This window comes from Portunus trituberculatus, chromosome 17, assembly GCF_017591435.1.
Source record: "Portunus trituberculatus isolate SZX2019 chromosome 17, ASM1759143v1, whole genome shotgun sequence".
NCBI classification, from domain to species: Eukaryota; Metazoa; Arthropoda; class Malacostraca; order Decapoda; family Portunidae; genus Portunus; species Portunus trituberculatus.
Window position 1 is genome coordinate 2,307,501 of NC_059271.1, and position 10,000 is coordinate 2,317,500.

The following is a 10,000-nucleotide window of genomic DNA, read 5'->3' on the forward strand; positions in this document are numbered from 1 at the left end:
TTTCATGACATTCTAGTCGACAGCACGTGCCATAACACACACACACACACACACACACACACACACACACACACACACACACACACACACACAAAGCATAACGAATACTAATAGCAATAATGATAATGATAATTATTAATGATAGCGATGATAAACATTTACTGAAAAGCACAATGAAAATAAATACCCTGGAGAGAGAGAGAGAGAGAGAGAGAGAGAGAGAGAGAGAGAGAGAGAGAGAGAGAGAGAGACACACACACACACACACACACACACACACACACACACACACACACACACACACGAAAGGAAGTGAAACGAAAACGAACTGTAATGAAAAAAAAAAAAAAAACACTCGCTTCACTAACCAGCCAAATCTGAACGAAACAATAACAAAAACAAAACAATAAACTTTAAAGTGACGAAAATAAAAAAAATAAATAGATAAATAAAAACTTGAGTGTTGTTAAAGAGAAAATGAAAATGTGCCAGAAAAAAAAAAAAAAAAACGTTCTGTAGAAACAAGAGAAATGAATCAGCACACTGGCGACTCTGTTAATACTTCATGGCTGTCTGTGTGAGTTTCCTTCGACAGACAAACGAACAGACAGACAGACAGACGGGCGGAGGAGAAGACATCGAGGGGAGGGAAGGAAGGAGGGTACGGTTACTCCTCCAGCTCCCCCCACCTTCTTCCTCCCTCCCCTCTCCTTCCCTCCTTCCTGATGCTGCTGCCATATATTCCTTCAGTGAAGGAGCCCCACCCCTCCCTCCACCCCCCGGGACATCCCATCCCCGCCCCCAGGCCCTCCGTTGACCATTGAACGCCCTACCCCATCCCCCTCTCAACCACCACCACCATCACCACCACCACCACCACCACCACAGTCCGCTCATCCATTCTCGCCTCCATCTTGTCAGCTTCACTCACGTCCAGATGAACACGCCTTGAAAATTTATGATTACTACTACAACTACTATTGTTATTACTACTACTACTACTACTACTACTACTATTACTACTACTATTACCCCTACTGCTACTACTACTACTACTACTACTACTACTACTACTACTATTATCTCTACTGCTACTTCTACTATTGCTACTACTACTACTACTACTACTACTACTACTACCACCACTACTACTATTATCACCATTTTCAGCATCTTTATCACCTTTTTGTCACTGTTGGTGTATTTTCCTTCCCTTTCCCATTGTCATTCTTTCCGTCTGTCATTCAAAAGCAGGAAAACAAAAAGAAAATGACAATAATCGAAAAAAAAAAGGATAGAAAAATAGAGAAGGATATTTTTTTTTCTTCTATTTACTTTTTTTGTTATTTTCTTCTCTTACTGTTGTTATTATTATTATTTTCTGTTCTCCTTCTCTTCCTCCTCTTCTGTTTTCTTTTTTTTTCCTTTTCTCTTTTTTTCCTTTTCTTTTCTTCTCGTTTTTTTTCTTTTTTTTTCTTTATTACATTCATTTTTTTCTTCTTTTTCTTTTCTTTTTCTTCTTTTTCTTCTTCTCTTTCCTTTTCTTTCTTTTGCGTCTTTCCTTTCTTTCTTTTCGTTTTGTCTTCTTCTTCTTTTTGTTTCTATCTTTCTTTCAATATTTCTTTGCCTTCTTATTATTCTCCTTCCTCTTCTCTTCATCATATCTTTTCCTCCTCCTCCTCCTCCTCCTCCTCCTCCTCCTCCTCCTCCTCCTCCTCCTCCTCCTCCTTCTCACCATTACTAAGTGGCACAATCTTCCTCTAATGGGCACAATTTCCTCTTTTTCCTCTTTATTTTGTATTTTTTTATATTGCACCATTTATATAAAAAATAGACATGGAGGAGGAAGAGGAGGAAGGAGGAGGAGGAGGAGGAGGAGGAGGAGGAGGAGGAGGAGGAGGAGGAGGAGGAGGAGGTAAAAATGGTGTCCAAGTTGATAACGAAACCTGTTTTTCTTTTCCCGGTTCCTTGTTTTTCTTTTCTTTTCTTTTCTTTTTGTTTGTCTTATTTATTTTCATTTTAATTTATCTATTTTTTTTATTTATTTTTTTTTTTCTTGTTTCATGGTTTGGTGGTTTTCTTTTTCTTTTTCGTTTTTTTTTTTTTTTTTTTTTGCTGTTTCTAATTCTGCTAATGTTTTCTTCTACCTACTTCTTCTTCTTCTTCTTCTTCTTCTTCTTCTACTTCATCTTCCTCTTCTTCTTCTTCCTACTTCTTTTTCTTCTCCTTCTTCTTCTTCTTCCTACTTCTTTTTTCTTCTTCTTCTTCTTCTTCTTCTTCTTCTTCTTCCTGTTCTTCTTTTCTACTACTACTACTACTACTACTACTACTACTACTACTACTACTACTACTACTACTACTACTACTACTACTACTACTACTACTACTACACACACACACACACACACACACACACACACACACACACGCGCTGGTAGCTCAGTTGTTAGAGCGCTGGCTTCACAAGCCAGAGGACCGGGGTTCGATTCCCCGGCCGGGTGGAGATATTTGGGTGTGTCTCCTTTGACGTGTAGGTGGTGTTCACCTAGCAGTGAGTAGGTACGGGATGTAAATCGAGGAGTTGTGACCTTGTTGTCCCGGTGTGTGGTGTGTGCCTGGTCTCAGGCTTATCCAAGATCGGAAATAATGAGCTCTGAGCTCGCTCCGTAGGGTAACGTCTGGCTGTCTCGTCACAGACTGCAGCAGATCAAACAGTGAAACACACACATCTGTCATTAGCACTTCAATCCAAACCTGCTCGCTGATTAGTTCTTATTATACACCTATTGAGTAACGTTCTGAATACCTTCCCTCTCATTAGCACACACACCTGTCCTCTCTCCTTATCACTGCTTATCATTATTGCCCTCTCCAAACACACCTGTTTCTCCTTACCACTTGTGAACTCTTACAAACCTGTGCTGATTGAGTTTTTTGACACGTACACACCTGCTTTTGTTCTCATTAGTTTTTTTGTACACCTGTTCTCGTATTAGCTTTTTCTTTTATCATTTTCTCTCTTTTACGTCTCCATATCTGTCTTTTGATTAATATTTCAAGTCTCTATCTCATTTTTTTCACTATTTTCATCTCTTTCTATTTATTGGTATTTTTTTACATCTATTCTCTTACTTCAATCTTTCTTTCATATTTTTTTTCTCTCTTTTACGTCTTCAAACGTCTCCAAATAGTGAATTACCAATCATTTCTTTTATCTCATCTATCTTAATATATTCACCTCTTTCTTTTTTTAATTAATATTTTCTACACCTGTTCCATTCCTTCTTTTACATCCACGAATCTTCACACCTGAGATCTAATTACCGTTTCCACACCTGCTGTCTCATGCCAGTCTTACATTTCCACACTTATAATTACTCCCTACACGTGTTTGCATATCTAATCAACCTTTTTCTTACCTGTTGTCTTGATTACTATATACTTCTTTTATTCACTCTCTAACACCCCAATACCTGACACATAATTAACCTACCCACACCTGCTGTCTTAAATATCATGCACTCCCTTTTTTTCACCCACTATTACACCCCTACAAGTGTCTGTTAATTAACCTGTCCACACCTGCTGTCTTGATTACCACACACACACACACACACTTCCTTCACACCCACAACCCCTCACGGCCCATTACCTCTTAATACACCTTAATAAAACCCATACATGCTACAATTAACCTGCCCACACCTGCTGCCATAGTCATTACACTCTCCACACCTACCAAAACCCCCATAATCCCCCCACACACCTGTACACTTTAATAAAACCATCAAAACACTCACATATGCCACAATTAACCTGCCCACACCTGCTCCATTAGTCATTACACTCTCCACACCTACCAAAAACCCCATAATTCCCCACACACCTGTACACTTCATAAAACCATCAAAACACCCACGTATGCCACCTCCCTCACGTCACACACCTGCCACGCATCTGCCACACACCTGTTCACGTTTGATAAAGTGTAAGAGTCTTTTCTCCCACACCCACACACCTGATATGCCCTACACCTCTGCCCCGCTGGTGTTTGGTGTGCTGGGCCGGGCTGGGGCGGGGCGGGGTTAGGGCGGGGCTGGGGCGAGGCGGGGCAGGGCGGGGCGGGGCACAAAAACACGTGTTCAAAAAATAACAAATCTACAATCAATATGTTTTAAGGTGATTGTTCCTAACGGAGTGAGAGAGAGAGAGAGAGAGAGAGAGAGAGAGAGAGAGAGAGAGAGAGAATGTGGTGCTTATTTTCTTTATGTCAATGGTAGTGATGATGATAATGATGCAATAACAATGATAATGAAGGAAAGGATTATGAGATGAAAAGGAGGAGGAAGAAGAGAAAGAAGAAGAAGAAGAGGAAGAAGAAGAAGAAGAAGAAGAAGAAGAAGAAGAGAATTGTTATTGTTGTTATTATTATTGTTATTGTTATTACTACTATTATTATTATCATTATCATCATTATTATTACCATTATTGTCATCATTATTATCATTGTCATTATTGTTATTATTACTTTTACTGTCCTGATTTCTTACACCAACAGTGCTTCACTTCAGTGCTGGTGTAAAAAAGGAAAGAATTGAAGCTGACGTGTTATTGAAATTGAAGCTTATGTGTCACTGAAGATAGAGGAATGAAGCTTATGTGTCACTCAAGATAGAGGAATGAAGCTTATGTATCATTGAAGATAGAGGAATGAAGCTTATGTGTCATTGAAGATAGAGGAATGAAGCTTATATGTCACTGAAGATAGAGGAATGAAGCTTATGTGTCACTGAAGATAGAGGAATGAAGCTTATGTATCATTGAAGATGTAAAAGAGATAAAATTGAAGCTTATGTGTCACTGAAGATAGAAAATTGAAGCTTATGTGTCACTGAAGATAGAGAATTGAAGCTTATGTGTCACAGAAGATAGAGAGAATTGAAGCTTATGTATCACTGAAGATGTAAAAGAGAGATATTTGAAGCTTATGTGTCAATGAAGATAGAGAATTGAAGCTTATGTGTCAATAAAGAGAGAGAGAGAGAGAGAGAGAGAGAGAGAGAGAGAGAATTGAAGCTTATGTGTCACTGAAGATAGATAGATAGAGAGAGAGAGAGAGAGAGAGAGAGAGAGAGAGAGAGAGAGAGAGAGAGAGAGAGAGAGAGAGAGAATTGAAGATACAGAACTGAAACTTACTTTTTTCTCGTATATATTAGAGGCACCGGACAAGGACAACAAAACAGCAACAATAAAAAATAAATAAATAGGCCTACTGAGGTGCCACTCCCCAAACAGAGCCGAAAGTAGCTGTCAAAAATTACAAGATTGATCGATTTATTCACTTCTCTCTTTTTTTTTTTTTCTTTACATTATTTCATTTTCTTTCTCCTGTTTCATTTTTAGGCTCGCATTTTCAAACCCTTCTGCGTTTCACCTCCACTGTTTCAAAAGGCTTTCTCTAAATTGACGCGAGTTTCTTAAGGTGTCTTTACGGTTCTAGTTGCGAAATTTCTTCATTACTAACTGGAGAAACACTCTTGAAAACTCTTGAAAAATCATCGCTGTGGCCTTCAAAAACAGTCATGGTGAGAGCTGAGCGTTTTTTTAAGGTGTTTTTAGGGTTCTAGAGGCAGAGTGACGAAATTTCTGCAGCTGGAAAAACACTCTTGAAAACCCCGCTAATCATCTCTGTGGCCTTGGAAAATAGTCATGGTGAGAGAGAAGAGCGATTTTTTAAGGTGTTTTTACGGTTCTAGAGGCAGAGTGACGAAATTTCTGCATTATTAGCTGGAAAACACTCTTGAAAACCCCGCTAATCATCTCTGTGGCCTTGGAAAATAGTCGTGGTGAGAGAGAAGAGCGATTTTTAAGGTGTTTTACGGTTCTAGAGGCAGAGTGACGAAATTTCTGCACTATTAACTGGAGAAACACTCTTGAAAACCCCGCTACTCATCTCTGTGGCCTTGGAAAATAGTGGTGAGAGAGAAGAGCGATTTTTAAGGTGTTTTTAGGGTTCTAGAGGCAGAGTGACAAAATTTCTGCATTATTAACTGGAGAAACACTCTTGAGAACCCCGCTAATCATCTCTGTGGCCTTGGAAAACAGTCGTGGCGAGAGAGACGAGCGTTCCTTACCAGTGACACTCAGTAAGAATCACCAACACAAAGAAAGACTCGGTAACTTCTTGGTAAATTCATTGATTTTGTGTATTTTTCATGAGGAATTAATTTCAATTCGTGGAAAAAAAAAAGAAAAGAAAAATAATGCACGAACAAGTTTATGTAGACAATTTTTTTAACATTTTGATCAGTCATCGAGAGAGAGAGAGAGAGAGAGAGAGATACCCCCAGTCACTGTCACAACGCCACACACCTCCCTCCCCACCTCTCCTCCTCCACCTCCTCCTCCTCCTCCTCTCCCTTCCTCTACCCTCCCCACCCATCCCCACCCCTCCCCTCCGCCCTTTAGAGGAGATGTGTGGCGTAGGGCTGTGTTGTTTTCTACGCTAAGTAAGCCCGTCAGCGCTGTGTGGTCTGTGCTGACACACTTTTGTAAATACCAGTAATAACACGAGACGAGGACGCACACACACATACACACACACACACACACACACACACACACACACACACACACACACACACACACACCCCAGGCTGGACGAAACTAACTGAGAATGAGTTCTATTATATTGTATAAATATATTAAAGTTGTACTATTTTTAAGACTCGTGTTTCTTTTCCTAACACTTTTTTTTATTTGTTGGATTGCTCTCTTTTTTTTTTTTTTTTTTTTTTGATGGGGGAGGAGCGCCAACATTCCTGTGCCTTGATTTTGTGAGTGCTGTTGTTGGTGGCGTTGTTGTTGTTGTTGTTGTTGTTGTTGTCGTTGTTGTTGTTGTTCTGCGTCTTCTGTCCACCCATTCAGTACCATGACGCGTTTCCATATTCATTCTGCTTACTGTTCGATGATTTTATACAGCTTCAGAAGTTTATGTGAAGATTAGAATAGTGAAGACTGTGGCCATTAATCTTCTGACCTCCATAGACCCTTTCTAATACAAATAAAATGGCCCAATCGTGCACAAATTCCAAGGTAAGAATCTGTCCCAGTACTGAAGGGTTTAATGTAAGGACACAGTGATGAGCAGGCGTAGGTGATACAAGTTGGTATGTTGTGTTTATCTAGACAAATGTGCAATGTACTTTATTCTTTAACCCCTTCAGTACTGGGACACATTTTTACCTTCAAATTTGTGTACGATTAGACCATTTTATTTACACTAGAAAGGGTCTATGGAGGTCAGAAGATTAATGGTCACAGTCTACACTATCTAAATCCCACACATGAATTTCTGAAGGCGTATAAAATCACCAAATAGTAAGTAGAGTGAATATGGAAACGTGTCATGGTACTGAAGGGGTTAACGTTTTGGCTATACAACCACCTTTAGTTAAAATGAAGTTGGTATGTCACTCAGAGCCAAGCATGTCCTTACAAAAAGATACTTATTCATTAAACACAACATACTAATTCAAAGCAGCAGCCGTGACTCGGTATGTCGTGCATTTTGACATGGGGTGCACACTTTTCCGGTCTCCACATTTCTAAAAGGCACTTGTTAGTTACAGAGAACGCGTTGGCTTGTTTTGTTAGGAATGTTGCTGCTGCTGGTTTGTGAGAGAACACTTCATTTCATTTGCATTATTTCACACACATTTCTGTGCTCACGTATGTGCCTTCCAGCAGTCATACACAACATTCTTTGCACAGTAATGAAAGTTACGTAATGAGGGAGCTTCATAAAAGAAACTTTATTATCATAGCACTAAAATCTTTAAGTACTGATGACGAGGTCGCTGTGCGACTGATACAGGATAACCTAGATGGGGCCTGGTGGCCCTTTGTTATCCTATTATTTATGTTATGTTATGTTAAAATGAAACAGTCAAGAGTTATGTGGAAAAGTATCACACACACACACACACACACACACACACACTGAACCTTTGCTCCTCTGCTGGAACAAACCCAACACCAACGCCACTCTCAAGATCCACAGGCAAGCCACAGTACAGGCAGAGAGGTACGTTTAGTAGGCTCGCAGCTCCTTTCAGCCACTGCAGGCCTTGGAAATCTGAAGAGTTAAGAGTGCCTTTGGACAATAGTTACCTTAATCCTTTCATTGTTTTATTACTGAGCTCGTCTTTAGTTAACCTCTTAAGTATTGGGACTAATTTTGCTACTGATTTTGTGTATGATTAGACGATTTCATTCACATTAGGAAGGGTCTATGGAAGTCAGAAGATTAATGGCCACACTCTTCAACAAGATTTATTTACGTTACTAGCAGGAGAAACACGAGAGAGTCAGTCTAATCATCTTTAAACCCTTTCAAAATACCCAGTCGTGGAGAGAGAGGCAAAGCGTTTCTGAAATCAGTGTCTCGTATGTTAGGATATACAGTTTATTTATTCATTTTTATTTACACCAAACTGGCTTTTCACGGGAATCTATGGGGTAAAGGGAATACATTTTGTGACATCTCCTATCTCAAAGCCCACCCGCTAGGAAACCGTTGCCCCGAGTGAGGAAGCCCAACCTACACTCGGACCGTGGACAGGATTCAAACCCGTGCGCTTGGAGATCCCTCGGACGCCAAAGCACGCATGGTTCCACTGTACCACGTTGTACCTATTGTTCTTTCATTAAAAAAAAAATAAAAGGAAAAAGAAAGGTAAAGGAGATATTGACTAACTTTATATTTGAACTGATGCGTTATATCAACTACATATAAATAAAATAAAAACAAAAAAAAAAACACGTACGCAAAACTATGGCCAAGATATGTGTAGGTTCGTGATTACTGACAGGAACAGCCTCACCAGTCACCTTCACTCTGACTGCCAGTGTGTGAGCAAGTGGCGTGAAGTTTGGTCATGTCACTGCGTCCTCCAGCAAGTGAGTGAGGCTGTGAAGTGACATGATGTATTTTCTGCACCTCTCCCGCCACCACCGCAGTGTTAGAGAGGTGACGTGAGGTGTGAGGTGTGAGGTGCTGTCATGTCTCTGTTCATCCCTCCAAGCAGTGGTGTGACATAACGAGCAGTATTCCGAAGCGCTTCTCAATGACCTCCCTTCACTTACATTCCAGAGGCTCTATTTGAAGTGACACTGATTTTTAGGTATGTTTCTACCCCTCAGATGACAGATAAGCAACATTTTTACAATAACAACAGGAGAAACACTCTTGTGAACCTGGCTAACCATCTCTGTAGCCTTTGAAAACAGCCTTGTTGAGGAAATAGGGAGTGTTTGATCACCTCTAGTTAAGTGACACTGATTTTTAAGTACGTTTCTACTACTCAAATGACAGATAAGCAACATTTTTACGATATCAACAGGAGAAACACTTGTGAACCTGGCTAACCATCTCTGTAGCCTTTGAAAGCAGCCTTGGTGAGGGAGTAGGAGTTTCTGAACCATAGTATTTTGTCACCCCTCGTCTCGTTGTCCCAGCATTACCAGAACCTCACCACTACCAAGGAAGCTTCTGACTCTTTCTAGCTTCCTTCACCACCAGAACGACCAACACAAGACCCGAGGTGAGGACAGTGGTTTATGTGGTTCATGAAGCTTCACAACATAACCTTCATTTGACTCACCACTATCACCATCACCACCATCACCATCACCATCATTGTCATTCACTACTTGTTGTTTTAAATGGTAAAGATTGTGATGATGTAGTGTTTTTTGTTGGTTAATGAGAGAGAGAGAGAGAGAGAGAGAGAGAGAGAGAGAGAGAGAGAGAGAGAGAAATGAACTCCCCGCACCGTATCCAGTATAATACGAGGGGAATAATTTCATTCTCCCATTTTGTCGAAACACTAATGTGACCAGAAAGGCGGAAAAATTTAAGTCGAATATACCAGGTTTCCCTCCGCCCCCCCCCGCCCTACTACTACTACTACTACTACTACTACTACTACTACTACTA